The sequence below is a fragment of the Dendrobates tinctorius genome, unplaced genomic scaffold (assembly GCF_039654945.1).
Source record: "Dendrobates tinctorius isolate UK_male_01 unplaced genomic scaffold, ASM3965494v1 ptg000332l, whole genome shotgun sequence".
NCBI lineage: Eukaryota > Metazoa > Chordata > Amphibia > Anura > Dendrobatidae > Dendrobates > Dendrobates tinctorius.
Window position 1 is genome coordinate 6,658,160 of NW_027361998.1, and position 17,325 is coordinate 6,675,484.

Below are 17,325 nucleotides of genomic sequence, written 5' to 3' on the forward strand. Positions count from 1 at the left end.
ATCGTGTGCAACAGTGGCAGCTGCAGATGGAGTGCTCGTACGACTGCGCTCTGTGGACGAGCTGTCGCTTCTGGAGGAGGAGGAGGAGGAGGAGGAGGGTCGAACGCCAACAGCCAACTGTTTCCTAGACCGTGGGCTAGGCAGCACTGTCCCACCACCGCTGTCCCCTGTGGACCCTGCATCCACCACATTAACCCAGTGCGCAGTGATGGACACGTAACTGCCCTGGCCATGCCGACTGGACCATGCATCATTTGTGAGGTGCACCTTTCCGCTCACTGACTGCTTGAGTGCATGGACAATGCGGTCTTTCACATGATGGTGGAGGGCTGGGATGGCTTTGCGAGAGAAGAAGTGGCGACTGGGTAGGTCATAGCGTGGTACTGCATAGGCCATGAGTTCGCGGAAAGCTGTGCTTTCCACCAACCGAAAGGGCATCATCTCAAACGAGATTAGTTTGGCAATGTGGGCGTTCAAACCCAGTGTACGCGGATGAGAGACTGAGTACTTTCTTGACCTACTCATAGTGTCTGGGAGGGTGAGCTGGACTTGAGAGCTGCATATGGTGGAAGTAGCGGTGGACAGGGCGGACTGAGAGAGGGTTGATGATGGTGATGGAGTTGGTGTTCTTTCTGATGGCCTAGAATCAGTCTTTCGTTGATATAACAGTGGGATTCCCTGACTGCTGTGGCCTTGCAACGACACCTCAACATTTGCTGCTGTGCTAACCGGTGTGCTTACAGTGGGGGAAACAATGTAGCGTTGCTGACTACCTTCGTTGTGATCAGTTGCACATGTGGCACTTGAGGTTTGGTGTTGTGTCCACGCTTGCAAGTGCATGCTGGTTAAATGTCTAAGCATGCAACTGGTATTCAAATTTTTCAGATTTTTCCCTCGGCTAAAGGTCTTTGCGCACTTCTTACAGATAACCTTGGCCTGATCATGAGGATTTTGTTCAAAAAAGTGCCACACTGCACTCTTCCTACTTTGGCAGACATTTTGCGGCCTAGCACGCTGTGATCTTTTGACCCTCTGGACAAGCTGTCCAGCAACTCTTTTGATGTTTGGAACCTGTCTTTGGAGTGCTCCGGGCCTGCCAGATAACAGCTGTTGCGATGTCGATGTCTGCTGTGGATGCTCCTCATCTGAGCTATTGGAAGCAGCACCCTCTTCCCCCAATGGATGCCAATCTGGGTCAACAACTGGGTCATCCATCACCTCCTCTTCAATGTCATGTGCACCTTTCTCTGTGTCACCGTGTATGGTGGTATAGTGTGCGGGAAGGGGCACCTGAGTCTCATCAGGGTCAAAATCTGGCTCTGTACACTGCGAGGACAATGTAGTGCTCTGAGTGAATGTACCAGCAGAATCATCCATCAGCGGCTGTGCATCAGTGCACTCCATGTCAGATTCATCTTGGCCTGGGTAATTCACCATTTGACTTGATAATCCAGGCATGGTATGTGAAAACAGCTCCATGGAGTAATCAGTAGTATGGCCTGCGTCATCCTTCAATCTTGGTTGGGGTGAAGGACACAAGGAAAGGTGTGGTTCATGAACATGAGCCTCCAATGACGACTCAGTGCTTTTACTTTTTACAACTGAAGAAGAGGAGGCGATAGAGCTGGAGGCTGAGTCAGCAATGTAAGACAAAACTTTTTCCTGATGCTCTGCCTTTAAAAGCGGTTTGCCAACTCCTAGAAAACTAAGCGTTCGAGGCCTTATGTAGACAGACGATGACGCAGGGTCAGCACCTCCTGCATTTGGTCCTATTTTGCTCTTGTCACTACCATCAGATCCACCACCAACACCATCATTACCAGCTGCCAACCCCCGCCCAATTCCACGGCCTCTTCCACCAGCCTTCCTCATTTTTGGTAGAAATGTAGACAAAATCCAACAAACTATATAGTAATGTAAAACAAGGTACAAGGTGTCTATAGGACAGGGGAGTTTTAGAATTTCTGCACACACTTGTGGACAGTGGACACTTGTGGATTGTGTGAGGCCCACTGATATCTGAGCGCTATGTGACACGCTCGATGGCACAGCTGCCTGTGACCAAAGTGACGAGATGATAATGGAGATTTTGAATCTCTGCGTACACTTGTGGACAGTGGACACTTGTGGATTGTGTGCGGCCCACTGATATCTGAGCGCTATGTGACACGCTCGATGGCACAACTGCCTGTGACCAAAGTGACGAGAGGATAATGGAGATTTTGAATCTCTGCGTACACTTGTGGACACTGGACACTTGTGGATTGTGTGCGGCCCACTGATATCTGAGCGCTATGTGACACGCTCGATGGCACAGCTGCCTGTGACCAAAGTGACGAGAGGATAATGGAGATTTTGAATCTCTGCGTACACTTGTGGACACTGGACACTTGTGGATTGTGTGCGGCCCACTGATATCTGAGCGCTATGTGACACGCTCGATGGCACAGCTGCCTGTGACCAAAGTGACAAGAGGATAATGGAGATTTTGAATCTCTGCGTACACTTGTGGACAGTGGACACTTGTGGATTGTGTGCGGCCCACTGATATCTGAGCGAGCGCTATGTGACACGCTCGATGGCACAGCTGCCTGTGACCAAAGTGACGAGAGGATAATGGAGATTTTGAATCTCTGCGTACACTTGTGGACAGTGGACACTTGTGGATTGTGTGCGGCCCACTGATATCTGAGCGCTATGTGACACGCTCGATGGCACAGCTGCCTGTGACCAAAGTGACGAGAGGATAATGGAGATTTTGAATCTCTGCGTACACTTTTGGACACTGGACACTTGTGGATTGTGTGCGGCCCACTGATATCTGAGCGCTATGTGACACGCTCGATGGCACAGCTGCCTGTGACCAAAGTGACGAGAGGATAATGGAGATTTTGAATCTCTGCGTACACTTGTGGACAGTGGACACTTGTGGATTGTGTGCGGCCCACTGATATCTGAGCGCTATGTGACACGCTCGATGGCACAGCTGCCTGTGACCAAAGTGACGAGAGGATAATGGAGATTTTGAATCTCTGCGTACACTTTTGGACACTGGACACTTGTGGATTGTGTGCGGCCCACTGATATCTGAGCGCTATGTGACACGCTCGATGGCACAGCTGCCTGTGACCAAAGTGACGAGAGGATAATGGAGATTTTGAATCTCTGCGTATACTTGTGGACAGTGGACACTTGTGGATTGTGTGAGGCCCACTGATATCTGAGCGCTATGTGACACGCTCGATGGCACAGCTGCCTGTGACCAAAGTGACGAGAGGATAATGGAGATTTTGAATCTCTGCGTACACTTTTGGACACTGGACACTTGTGGATTGTGTGCGGCCCACTGATATCTGAGCGCTATGTGACACGCTCGATGGCACAGCTGCCTGTGACCAAAGTGACGAGAGGATAATGGAGATTTTGAATCTCTGCGTACACTTGTGGACAGTGGACACTTGTGGATTGTGTGCGGCCCACTGATATCTGAGCGAGCGCTATGTGACACGCTCGATGGCACAGCTGCCTGTGACCAAAGTGACGAGAGGATAATGGAGATTTTGAATCTCTGCGTACACTTTTGGACACTGGACACTTGTGGATTGTGTGCGGCCCACTGATATCTGAGCGCTATGTGACACGCTCGATGGCACAGCTGCCTGTGACCAAAGTGACGAGAGGATAATGGAGATTTTGAATCTCTGCGTACACTTTTGGACACTGGACACTTGTGGATTGTGTGCGGCCCACTGATATCTGAGCGCTATGTGACACGCTCGATGGCACAGCTGCCTGTGACCAAAGTGACGAGAGGATAATAGAGATTTTGAATCTCTGCGTACACTTTTGGACACTGGACACTTGTGGATTGTGTGCGGCCCACTGATATCTGAGCGCTATGTGACACGCTCGATGGCACAGCTGCCTGTGACCAAAGTGACGAGAGGATAATGGAGATTTTGAATCTCTGCGTACACTTTTGGACACTGGACACTTGTGGATTGTGTGCGGCCCACTGATATCTGAGCGCTATGTGACACGCTCGATGGCACAGCTGCCTGTGACCAAAGTGACGGGAGGATAATGGAGATTTTGAATCTCTGCGTACACTTTTGGACAGTGGACACTTGTGGATTGTGTGCGGCCCACTGATATCTGAGCGCTATGTGACACGCTCGATGGCACAGCTGCCTGTGACCAAAGTGACGAGAGGATAATGGAGATTTTGAATCTCTGCGTACACTTTTGGACACTGGACACTTGTGGATTGTGTGCGGCCCACTGATATCTGAGCGCTATGTGACACGCTCGATGGCACAGCTGCCTGTGACCAAAGTGACGAGAGGATAATGGAGATTTTGAATCTCTGCGTACACTTGTGGACAGTGGACACTTGTGGATTGTGTGCGGCCCACTGATATCTGAGTGCTATGTGACACGCTCGATGGCACAGCTGCCTGTGACCAAAGTGACGAGAGGATAATGGAGATTTTGAATCTCTGCGTACACTTTTGGACAGTGGACACTTGTGGATTGTGTGCGGCCCACTGATATCTGAGCGCTATGTGACACGCTCGATGGCACAGCTGCCTGTGACCAAAGTGACGAGAGGATAATGGAGATTTTGAATCTCTGCGTACACTTTTGGACACTGGACACTTGTGGATTGTGTGCGGCCCACTGATATCTGAGTGCTATGTGACACGCTCGATGGCACAGCTGCCTGTGACCAAAGTGACGAGAGGATAAGGGAGATTGGATTGCTTTTAAAAAAGCAGTTTGCGGAGCAGTGGGTAAACAGCAATGCCAGCGTGTCAGGAAGCCTTAGAAGGCAGCCCAACAACCAACACCACTGATACACCACAATATATCCTCCCCTTGCACTGCACACACAGTGACTTGTGTGTTGTGCAGGCCAAATCTCTAGCAGCAGAAGCAGTTTTTTTGTCTTCTTCCCTGCCTAATGCTCTCCCTACAGAATCAGCAGCAACCTCTCCCTATACTAAGATCGGCAGAAGTAAGATGGCGGTCGGCGTGCACTCCCTTTTATACCCCCTGTGACGCCCACCAAAGCAAGCCAATCACTTGCATGCCCTTCTGAAAGATGGTGGTGACCCGTGCCTATGTCATCACGTTGCCCACAGTGTCCGTGGATCCTGATTGGCTGAAAAAGAGCGCATAACAAACTTTTGAAACGCGACTTTGGCGCGTAAGTCGCCGACCTCGTGGCCGACCTCATCCTAGGGTCGGGTTTCGTTTCATGAAACCCGACTTTGCCAAAAGTCGGCGACTTTTGAATTTTTTCGACCCGTTTTGCTCAACTCTAACCCCCAGTTTTCAATGCGTTACTATTATTATAAAGTAAATTAAGGTTGACAAGCTTAAGTAATAAGAATTGATGTTGTTGCCGATAAAATGGGCACTGTAGGTGTGTTTGCTGTCCTCCACTCACTGCCGACTTTTATTCCCCATTGACTTGCATTGGGGTCGGGATTTGGTCGGAACTCTGACTTTTGCCAATAGTTGGCCGATTTCGGGTGGTCCGACACCCAACTCGACCTTCCCAGAGGCAAAGTCGCTCATCTCTAACGTCAAGTATATTCACTGCCCAACTTACATTCACTGTTCCTCTTTAGACACGTCCATAAGTCAGTCCACTTCCCTACATACCACCTTCCTTTTACCATTGTCATCCTCGAAAATCTCGTCCCCTTCGTTTTCCTTTTTTTGATCTTCCCCACTCTCTTTTGTTCGTGTGACGGCTGTCGAGCATAGCCTGGTGCCTTCTAGGTCTACACGGGATGCTTAACAGAGCCGGGAGCAATCATGCTCCGAGTAGCTTACGGCTACTCGCAGGCACGTACGCCTCTATGACAATTCCCTTGTGTTGTGGTAGGACCACCCGTACTTCTTCAACGGGTTCTCTCTTCCACTTTTCTCACCTTCAGTATTGCATTCCATTCTAGGGTGACACGACCGAGGCTCCGGCCTACCAGGTCACCGTGTGCCCCCGTTCCTTCACTTTCAGTACTTTTTCACCTAGGACCTGACATATGGACCACTCTCCATTTCACGAACTATCTTGTACCCTCAGGTATAATCAGTCATGGCAAGAATTTTCTTTAGTTTCACATTTTGGACCTGTTGAATCATTCTCATATTACATTTTATACTAACTATACATAATTTCAACATGTACTACTTTTAATAATTATAACACTTAAACTTCAACATTCAGCATTTTCAAAACAAAACATTAGTGCTCCCACTTCCTTTGCGGAAAGCACCCCCACACATCCCTGCCATATCAAAAGTTGGGGAATTTTACCCCAGGGGGAAGAGGAACAGTCCCCATGCTGCGCAACAGTACACAGGAGTCCCGGTAGTCCGTATTCAGCAGCGCTCCGGGCCGTTTCCTGATGGCCATTGTTCTGCCAACAGCAAGGAATTCCACAGCCGTGGAGCCTCCGGGATGTTTTAACTGTTCCTGGGCCCCGAGCATCCTCAGTGCCCGAGGCCCAGGAGTCCACCTCCCCTTCACAGGGTTCCGCATTCCTCAGGGTACACGATAATTGCCACAGCATAGTAGCCAAGGGGGCAGTATTCCTTGTAAAAGAATATCAGTTCTCTCATCCGCAGGGCCCGCCTATGCTTAATGGAGGCCACGTTCATATACACTTTGTGGCCAGTCTCCGCTTCTCTGATGAAACTGTAGCCCCTCTCGACATTCGTGTACACAAGCTGCCTGGTACACCGAGTGACAGACATGGCTGCCTCCCCCTTCTGGTGCAGCAGCGCCCAGACCTCCCACTCTTTGATCTTCTTCTGTGAGATAACGTCCGCAATCCAGACAGAAGGCCCGATATAGACGAGTAGGCCACAGTCGGAGCCGAGAGTGGGGTCGAGGCGGCCTTGGATACCTGTGTGTAGGCCGCAGCCGGGGCTGAGAGTGGGGCAGAGGCATTCACGGGTGCCGGTGAGTAGGCCGCGGCCAGAGCCGTGAGTGGAGTAGAGGCAGCCACAGCCGGGGCCGAGAGTGAAGTCGAGGCAGAACAGGGCGGCTCGGGGTCGATGGCATGGACGTCGGTCGGCCCTGTATGGGCCGAGGATCGGTCGGGAGCTGGGCCCGCTGGACGAGGGGAGGCCGTTTGGGGAGGCTGGGGGCCAATATCGGGGGACCTTGGGCCTATCGCCCATACAGGGCAGGGAGGTGGGAACTGCCTGCCGTGCCGCCAGCTGGTATGGGGAGACGCTCACCTCCCCCCGGCTCCGCAGTTTCCTTAAGGCTGCTCCGCAGTTCCTCCAGGAACTGATGCATCCAAGCGACCGGAGTGTCCGAGGTGCCGCTAGTCTCCGTCGCTCCTCCGTTACTCCCGGTCCCATCGTCTGAGGTGCACCGCTGCTCTTCATCCCGCCATCCGGCAGGACCAGCCTCCAGGCCCGATGGTTCCGCAGGGAGAGTCGGTAATGGTTCCTCCAGCGGCTGTCCCGGCACGGCCTGTGCCGCGGGCAAGCACACTGCCACCTCGAGTTCCTCAGATCCAGCTGTTGGCAGCTGTAGTGGGGTCCCAGGTCGGTCTTCCTCCAGGGTGAGTGTCCGGTACTCCGGCAACGACACCCAGACACAGGTAACTCGGTGGCCCTCGATCTCCCGCTACCATTGCCACTCCATCCGTCTAAGGCCTCGGCAACTGCAGCGTCTCATCGTGTCTGATGTCCCGGAGCTCAATGGCACTAGACAGCCATACCCAGCCTTTTCACCAGGCTGGGGCATTAGCCGGCCCCTCCACCCATTTTCCAGCGTTCAGCAGGAAGGGGCAGCTGTCACTTGATGTACACCGCTCCCCCCAGGGGCGGGCTCGACATAGCTGACCCTGGTAGTCCAATGCAGCAGCAAACTCCGGCGACTCTTTCAGGTGCTTATATGCCACAGTCATTTCTGCAGAATACTTTTCGTTCAGGGTTCTACTGATTAAAGCCAGCAATCTCAATTACAGTCCAATTTTTGTAATCCACAGCAGTAAATTTTCAACCCGCTCAGCTTGGGTCCGTTAGATCTTCGGTGCGGTCTCACCGCTGACATTGGTGGATTGTCGGTGATGATCCTGCCGACTACGCCACTTGTAGGTACGTGTGCCAACTGGGGGTGGTCCTTTTGCGCCGCGAACAGAATTTTACCTCCTGCTTCCCCCTAAATCGACACTTTGGCTGCCTTAGGCCCACCACCACAGCGCTTTGCCTGGCCGAGTCCGTCCGTCTGGTACCCCGGGAATCCTCTGTCCTGCAGCTATCCTGTCAGGGCCACCCCCTTGACTGTCTCTCCTTCCAGTCCCTTCCGGAGTTGGTCTTCCTTCTGTCTCATCCTGAGCTGTGCTGAACTCTTCCTGGACTGGATACCTCCTTCTGGAACTCTCTCTCTCCCTCTTTTTATTCCCTTGCCTGGGAATTCCCCCTTCCGAGTCCCCGTAACTTTGCCCACCATGACTTTGCGGTTTCTTAAGCAATAGCTGCTGTTAAGTCCTTTCCCTGCTTTCTTTTGTCTCCCTCCAGTGGCCAAACCTCAGTACTGCACCGTCTCCTTTTTCTGCTATTCTTTGTCTCCCCCTAGTGGTCAAAACCCGGTCCTACACCATCTCTCCCTGTTTCCAGCTGTTCCCCCACACGTATATACAAATTCACGTCAAGTATATTTACTGCCCAACTTACATTCACTGTTCCTCTTCAGACATGTCCGTAGGTCAGTCCACTTCCCTACATACAGTTGTAGCCAAAAGTATTGACACCCCTGCAATTCTGTCAGATAATACTCAGTTTCTTCCTGAAAATGATTGCAAACACAAATTCTTTGGTATTATTATCTTCATTTAATTTGTCTTAAATGAAAAAACACAAAAATAATTGTCCTAAAGCCAAATTGGATATAATTCCACACCAAACATAAAAAAGAGGGTGGACAAAAGTATTGGCACTGTTCGAAAAAACATGTGATGCTTCTCTAATTTGTGTAATTAACAGCACCTGTAACTTACCTGTGGCACCTAACAGGTGTTGGCAATAACTAAATCACACTTGCCGCCAGTTGACATGGATTAAAGTTGACTCACCCTCTGTCCTGTGTCCTTGTGTGTACCACATTGAGCATGGAGAAAAGAAAGAAGACCAAAGAACTGTCTGAGGACTTGAGAAACCAAATTGTGAGGAAGCATGAGCAATCTCAAGGCTACAAGTTCATCTCCAAAGACCTGAATGTTCCTGTGTCTACCGTGCGCAGTGTCATCAAGAAGTTTAAAGCCCATGGCACTGTGGCTAACCTCCCTAGATGTGGATGGAAAAGAAAAATTGACAAGAGATTTCAACGCAAGATTGTGCGGATGTTGGATAAAGAACCTCGACTAACATCCAAACAAGTTCAAGCTGCCCTGCAGACCGAGGGTACAACAGTGTCAACCCGTACTATCCGTTGGCGTCTGAATGAAAAGGGACTGTATGGTAGGAGACCCAGGAAGACCCCACTTCTTACCCTGAGACATAAAAAAGCCAGGCTGGAGTTTGCCAAAACTTACCTGAAAAAGCCTAAAATGTTTTAGAAGAATGTTTTCTGGTCAGATGTGACAAAAGTAGAGCTTTTTGGGCAAAGGCATCAGCATAGAGTTTACAGGAGAAAAAAGAGGCATTCAAAGAAAACAACACGGCCCCTACAGTCAAACATGGCGGAGGTTCCCTGATGTTTTGGGGTTGCTTTGCTGCCTCTGGCACTGGACTGCTTGACCGTGTGCATGGCATTATGAAGTCTGAAGACTACCAACAAATTTTGCAGCATAATGTAGGGCCCAGTGTGAGAAAGCTGGGTCTCCCTCAGAGGTCATGGGTCTTCCAGCAGGACAATGACCCAAAACACACTTCAAAAAGCGCTAGAAAATGCTTTGAGAGAAAGCACTGGAGACTTCTAAAGTGGCCAGCAATGAGTCCAGACCTGAATCCCATAGAACACCTGTGGAGAGATCTAAAAATGGCAGTTTAGAGAAGGCACCCTTCAAATATCAGGGACCTGGAGCAGTTTGCCAAAGAAGAATGGTCTAAAATTCCAGCAGAGCATTGTAAGAAACTCATTGATGGTTACCGGAAGCGGTTGGTCGCAGTTATTGTGGCTAAAGGTTGTGCAGCCAAGTATTAGGCTGAGGGTGCCAATACTTTTGTCTGGCCCATTTTTGGAGTTTTGTGTGAAATGATCAATGTTTTGCTTTTTGCTTCATTCTCTTTTGTGTTTTTTCATTTAAGACAAATTAAATTAAGACAATAACACCAAAGAATTTGTGTTTGCAATCATTTTCAGGAAGAAACGGAGTATTATCTGACAGAATTGCAGGGGTGTCAATACTTTTGGCCACAACTATACAAACATTACATTACTGATCCTGAGTTCTATCCTGTATTATACTCCAGAGCTGCACTCACTATTCTGCTGGCAGAATCACTGTGCACATGCATTACATTAGTGATCCTGTACTGATCCTGAGTTACAACCTGTATTATACCCTAGAGCTGCACTCACTATGCTGCTGAAGTCATTGTGTACATACAGTACATTACACTACAGATCCTGTACTGATCAGTGATGAGCGAACATACTCGGTAATGCTCGTTTCTTGCCCGAGTATCACTATACTCGCGGTATTTGGCGAGCACCGAACATTTCCGGGACAGCTAAGCGGGAGCTCAAGTCCCTCCCTACATGTTTGCCACTCTTTAGAGAGCCAATAAACATGCAGGGATTGTCTGCCATGCACTGTAATGCCGCAACCATCTTTGTTGTGGTATTACAGTGACTGGCTGGCCGCACAGCATCATCAGATCTATAAGAGACCTGGCGACGCCCTGCTTGTCACATTCAGCTCTGGATTCAGACAGTGTAAGGAGAGTTGCTGCCAAGATAGGGTCAGATTTGGGGGGTTTTCAGTTAGTGTGGGTCTACCATACTACAGTACAAAGTTCCAGCCAAACCAACAGTCCTACTAAGGACTAATTACAGAGTATATAGATTGCAGTGCTAGGTAGGCAGGGGAGTATATATATCCATATCAGTGCAAAGCATGCAGACACTGCATGTGGGTATATAGATCTCAGTGCATACATCAAGGGGGTCCATTACTGTCTGCTGCTGCAGCCTATTACATATATACCTTGTCCCAGGTATCAGTGGCCAGGAATATTTTTTTTTGCATCTGAATCCTGATTATTTTATTCCAAAGCAATCCAGAGCCCCCTTTTTTTCTCCATTTGCTTGTTGACACTGCAGACTACAGCAAGATCCTTTTCATAGTACAGCATGAAAATCCAGTTACCGTATTTACTTGAGTATAAGCCGACTCGAATATAAGCCGACCCCCCTAATTTTGCCACAAAAAACTGGGAAAACGTATTGACTCGTGTATAAGCCTAGCGTGGAAAATGCAGTAGCTACTGATAAATTTCAAAAATAAAAATAGATAACAATAAAAGTAAAATTAATTGAGACATCAATAGGTTAAATGTTTTTGAATACCCATATTGAATCAGGAGCCCCATATAATGCTCCATACAGTTCATGATGGGCCCCATAAGATGCTCCATACAAAATATGCCCCATATAATGCTGCACAAAGGTTAATAATGGCCCCATAAGATGCTCCATAGAATAATATGCCCCATATGCTGCTCCTTAAAGGTTATGGCCACTAAGATGTTCCATAGATTATGGCCCCATAAAATGCTCCATAGATTATGCCCCTATATGCTGCTCCATAGATTATGCCCCCATATGCTGCTCCATAGATTATGCCACCATATGCTGCGCCCATATGCTGCTCCATAGATTATGCCCCTATATGCTGCTCCATAGATTATGCCCGCATATACTGCTTCATAGATTATGCCCCCATATGCTTTCCCCATAAGATGCTCCATATATCATGCCCCCATATGCTGCCCCATATGCTGCTCCATATATTATGCCCCCATATGCTGCCCCCATAAGATGCTCCATAGATTATGGCCCCATATGCTGCTGCTGCACATAAAAAAATGACATACTCCCCTCTCCGTCACCGTGTGCCCGATTCCGGTGTCTCTGATGGCTTAGGACCTGGCACCTGAGATATTCACCTGTCCTGGGTCCATAGCTGCTTGCTGCTGTCTGCCACATCAGCTGTCAGTGACGTTCAGGCAGCTGAGGGAACGGTGCACACCAACCACGTCACCGCGACCTCTGATGTCTGAATGACACTGACGCAGCAGACAGCAGCGAGCAGCAATGGACCGGGGACAGGTGAATGTAGCCTATACTTACCCCATCCTGGCGCGGTCTCTGCAGCCTCATTCTCCCACAGACTCCCTTCCTGCCTTCAGCGGTCACGTGGTACCCCTCATTAAACTCATGAATATGCACATATTCATGAGTTTAATGAGCGGTGCCACGTGACCGCTGAAGGCAGGAAGGGAGACCATGGAGAAGTGGGAGGGGGCTGCAGAAATGCGTCAGGAGGGGGTAAGTATGACCTGACACCCCCGTTCCCCTTCTCCGCCAACCCCCTGGCATATATGACTCGAGTATAAGCTGAGAGGGGGACTTTCAGCCCAATAAAATGGGCTGAAAATCTCAGCTTATACTCGAGTTTATATGGTATTTTAAAGGATTTGCCTGTCCCAGACATCTGAGTGCACAGAAGAATCTGCCATTTTTCGTGGTACTGTAAAATTTTTTTGGAGTGTCTTATACAATTTGTTGCTAACATTTTGCTGCCCAAAAAATATTTAGCAACAGGGCAGATATTTTAAACTGAGTTTTTTACGCCACACGGATCGCATATCATTCCGCTCAAAATTCTGCCATTTCAGGGCTCCATACAATTTTTTTGTTGTGTCATTGCCTATTCATTGAAACATTTTTGCTGGCATCAAAAAAAAAAAATACAGGCCTGATATGTGAAAGTGGGCTGTCTCTGTCACACGCCTCATGCATCTGTGGGCTACAAATTGTGAAATTTGAGGCTTCCATTCACCTTTTTTTGCTGTTTGTTACCCTAGTTCTATACACCATTTTACTATAAAAATAAAAATACACGCCACACATTTTACAGTGTGGTTTCTCCGTGACACGCCTCATCTATCTATGAGCTACAAATTTTGGCATTTGAGGCTTCCATTCACCTTTTTTTGCTCTGTGCTACCCTAGTTTAATACATTATTTTGCTGTAAAAAAATGCAGGTCACATACTGTATTTAACAGTGCTGTATCTCCATCAGACACCTCTTCTATCTGTGTGCGACAAATTGCTGGCATTTCAGGCCTACATTCACCTTTTTTGCTGTGTGTTATCATAGTTCTATACACTATTTTGATGTAAATAAAAATACAGGCCACATATTTTACAGTGTGCTATCTCCGTGACACGCCTCATCTATATGTGGGCTAATAATTGTTGCATTTGAGGCTTCCATTCACCTTTTTTTGCTTTGCTACCCTAGTTCTATACACTATTTTGCTGTAAAATATAATAAAACAGGCCACATATTTACAGTGTCATATCTCCGTGACATGCCTCCTCTATCTGTGGGCTACAAATTGTGGCATTTGAGGCTTCCATTCACCTTTTTTTGCTTTGCTACTCTAGTTCTATACACTATTTTGCTGTAAAATATAATAAAACAGGCCACATATTTACAGTGTCATATCTCCGTGACATGCCTCCTCTATCTGTGGGCTACAAATTGTGGCATTTGAGGCTTCCATTCACCTTTTTTTGCTTTGCTACCCTAGTTCTATACACTATTTTGCTGTAAAATATAATAAAACAGGCCACATATTTACAGTGTCATATCTCCGTGACATGCCTCCTCTATCTGTGGGCTACAAATTGTGGCATTTGAGGCTTCCATTCACCTTTTTTGCTGTGTTTTACCCTAGATCTATACACTATTTTACTGTAAAAATAATAACACAGGCCACATATTTAACAGTGGGGTGTCTCTGTCAGACACCTCTTCTATCTGTGGGCTACAAATTGTGGCATTTGAGACCTACATTGAACTGTTTTTGCTGCGTCTTACCCTAGTTATTGACCCCAGTTAGCTAAAAAAAAATTGTTACCTACAGGGCAGATATTTTAAACTGTGGTTTTCCTGTACACAGATCACATATAAGTTTGCTCCAAAATCAACCATTTGTAGTGAACATGGAAAATATTGTAGTCCATTTAAAATGGGCAAGGCGATTGGCAAGTGGACGTGATGGTGCATGCAGAGGTCGAGAGCATGGACAAGCTGAAAGTGGGCCACAACAAGCACTCACATCTGCTCCCTCGACTTTCCTGTCCAAATTTCTAGGGGACCGCAGAAAGACAGCAGTATTGAAGCCAGAGCAATGTGAAAAGGTTGTTGGTTGGATAGCGGATAAGGGTGTGTTTCCAAAGTCAGGATTGTAAGCTCTTCGGATGCAGTGAATACCCGCCAAACCAAAAACACTGCCCCCTTTTCTACGCGTCGTGATTCATTGAACACATGCGGAATCACCGCATCCTATAAATAGACTGTGTAATTTATCTTGCGGGGACGGAGCATCTCCGCAAGATGAATAGACATGCTGCGGTCTAGAAAGACGTGCCGCTTGTCCAGTTACGCAGGTCTGCCACCTGCGTGTTTGTACACATAGTGGAGATGGGATTTCATAAAATCCCCTCTATTATGCTGTAACACCTGGCCGCTGCGGATTGGATTCTGCAGCTGTACGCAGCAAACATACCCTAATACTTTCAGTCTGTTTAACACCACCACCAGCACTCTGTCTTCCACACCGTCAAGTCTGAGTAGCCATGAGTCTGGACCCTGAACCTCCTTCCTCCCACCATGCCAGTTTTCCATTTATAGATTTGAGCCTCTCGCCCGGTGCACTTGAAAAGGGGTAAGATGAGATCGCATGTAGCAATGCCCAAATATTTGAGCAGCCGCGGTAACACAAAGGCGACGGTGGGAACGCGTCACAAGAGGTGGACAATGATGAGACACAATTGCCAGAAACTCAGGAGGAGGATAAGGGTGCAGAACGCAGCATGCTGAAACGCGTGTTGGGGAGGGCGCTTATCCTGGAGACCAGGAGCACATTGTATTACCTGTTATGATTGGGTCACCGAGGAGGAGAGCAGGCCCAGGCTAAGCCACAGAAAATCAGAGAGGTTGGTAACTAAGCAGATTGCAGACCCCTGATCCTATCCACACAACTAGCAGTAGCCGTGGAGCGTACCTACGATGATCCTAGACACATCGGCACAGCCGGAGAGCTAACTAAGCCTAAAGCAAGAAAGGGGAAATCTAAACTGCCCCAGAGCATACCCCAAAGGAATAGTAGCCCCCAAACATATATTGTCGGTGAGACAAGATGAAAACATAAACGCAGGCATGAAAATAGACTGAGCAAATGATGGGGCCCACACTGACTAGACAGGACAGGAAAGGAAAGACACTGTCTGAAATCACGCAAAAAACCCTGCGAAGAGTCCAACATGTCTGATACACAAAAAAACCACTGAAGTCTCAAGACTTCGCCCCCACTATATCAGCACTCTGGTATGTTCTGAAAGCAGAGCAAAAAGAGGCCAATCTAACAGGGGACAAAACCAACTGGCACAAGCAGTAACATACGGGCGGTGATTCAGCACAGCCCCAGCCGGAGCTGGCTGACCCGCAAAAAACAGAGATAGAAGACAAAACCAGATCAAATGCAAACATAATTAAAAATGAACCACTTAGCTGAACATGCAGGGACAAAGCTGGAGACATCAGATCTCAGGAGGCACAGGAAGAAAATCACCAGCAGGGATACAGGGTGTCGGCTGTCTTAAATCCCAATCTTAAACCCCAGCTCTCCAATCGTCATCCTCATTATCAGGTGGCAAGCCTCTGTCAATCAGATCAGCTCCATTACCTCCAGTAACCACCAGAAGGAGCCCAGAAAGAGAATTCGCAACCCCTCTGTCAATCTGACCAGCTCCACTACCTTCAGCATTAACCAGAAGAAGGCCAGAAAGCCAAACGAGAATCCAATATTTTCTCTACCTCATATTCCACATTGCCTTTAACCAATACAGGGTCAGGAGGTGCCGCCATAGGAACTATTGGTTCCACAAACCTCTTCAACAAAGATTTATGACACACGTTATGGATCTTAAATGTAACTGGAAGAGCCAATCGGAAAGAAATGGGATTAAGGATCTCCATAATCTTATAAGGTCCAATGAATCTTGGCTTGAATTTTGGAGATACAACCTTCATAGGAATATTCTTCGAAGACAATCAAACCATATCACCCACTTTAAACCGGGGAACAATGGTCCTATGCCAGTAGGAAAACCATTGGATTTTTTTCTGAGTGGGACAACTTATCCACCACTTGGTCCCAAATCTGTTGCATTCTCTCTACCACAGAGTCTACACTTGGGCAGGCCGAAGATTCCCCCTGCCCTGAAGAAAATCGAGGATGAAACCCAAAGTTACAGAATAAGGGCAACAACAAAGTGGCAGAACTAGCTCTATTGTTTAGCGTGAATTCGGCCAAGGGCAAAAATGAGACCCAGTCATCCTGATCAGCAGATATGAAACATCTCAAATAGGACTTCAAAGTCTGGTGTGTACTCTAAGTCTGCCCATTGGTCTGAGTATCAAATGCAGAGGAGAAAGATAACTGAATTCCCAGTTGGGAGCAAAAAGCTCTCCAAAATCTGGAAACAAACTGGACTCCTCTGTCCGACACAATGTTCTCAGGAATCCCGTGCAACCGAACCACCTGTTGTAAAAACAAGGGCACCAACTCAGAAGAAGATGGCATCTTTGGGAGTGGTACAAGATGGACCATCTTACAAAATCTATCACAAATCACCCAGATAACAGTCATTCTCTGAGAGGCAGGAATATCGGAAGTAAAATCCATTGAGATATGGGTCCATGGCCTCCTGGGCACCGGCAGGGGCATCAACAACCCACTAGAAAGAGATTAGGGCTTGGACCGAGAACAAGTCCCACAGGACTGCACAAAATTCCTGACATCACGAGATAAGGCAGGCCACCAAAAAGACTGACTCACCAAATCTCTGGTACCAAAAATACCTGGATGACCAGCCAACGCGGAGAAATGAATTTCAGACATTACTCTTTTCCTCCACTGGTCAGTGACATACAATTTTCCCATAGGGCAACGTTCAGGTTTGTCCTCCTGAAATTCCTCCAGGGCATGTCTCAAATCAGGTGAGATGGCGGTAAGAACTACTCTCTCATTTAGAATGGTAGTAGGCTTGGTCA